The following is an 876-nucleotide window of genomic DNA, read 5'->3' on the forward strand; positions in this document are numbered from 1 at the left end:
AGAAGAGCCCAACACCCACCTCACCACAACCTCCTCTCAGGCAGCTGTAGAGCAAGGAGGACTCCCCTCAGCCTCCTCTTCTGCAGGCTGAACAGCCCCAGCTCCCTCAGCCTCTCCTCATCAGACCTGTTCTGCAGACCCCTCATCAGCCTGGTTGCCCTTCTCTGCACCCTCTCCAGCACCTCCTTGTCCTTCCTATCCTGCAGTGCCCAGAGCTGCACCCAGCAGTGGAGGTGCAGCCTTACCCAGGCTGAGCAGAGGGGCAGGATCACCTCCCTGCTCCTGCTGGTCACACTGTTCCTGATGCAATGCAGGCCAGCATGTCTGCATCAGAGCTCCAGGGGATTTGCATTTCAAGCCCAGTGCAGCAGAAAATGCAGAGCAGTTTCACATCCAGTTGTGCTGCAGGATGAAGAGTTACTGGGGGTGAAGGACCAGCCTGTCACCACTCCAGTTGGGTGCCACCCTTACCCCTCAGGAGGGAAACAGTGGGATGAGAATGACTACACAGGTGAGGCAGGGCAGCAGAAAAAGGAGCAGGTTGGAGCCAGAGAGGTAAATTACTACAGGGGAGATGGAAGGGTGTGAGCACAGAAAGGTGAAGTTGCAGATTGATGAGATTCAAATCATGAATCATCTTAGAAAAGGATTTTCTGTCAACTTGTTTACAATATTTATTGTGTTTTAGGGGAAGGAATTGGTTAATATCCAGCCATTTTAGCCACCCCCTGGCCTGCCTGGTTAGACAGCCCATCATTTGTGTGGTCAGAAAGGGTTTTTAATGAGGCTCAGAGCTGCACCTTTCAAAAAGCAAAACAAACCCCAGCAAACACCTCCAGATGTTTTGTCAAACCACAGCAATCAGTGCCCGAAACT

At 52.2% G+C, this 876-nt stretch overlaps 1 protein-coding gene across 1 annotated transcript in view; it reads left to right on the forward strand.

The window, feature by feature from the left end:
• CACNB4 (calcium channel, voltage-dependent, beta 4 subunit) overlaps positions 1-876 on the forward strand; it is a 26877-nt gene that overhangs the window by 25389 nt on the left and 612 nt on the right.

Source organism: Chaetura pelagica, unplaced genomic scaffold (assembly GCF_000747805.2).
Source record: "Chaetura pelagica isolate M959 unplaced genomic scaffold, ChaPel_1.0 scaffold677, whole genome shotgun sequence".
Classification (NCBI taxonomy): Eukaryota; Metazoa; Chordata; class Aves; order Apodiformes; family Apodidae; genus Chaetura; species Chaetura pelagica.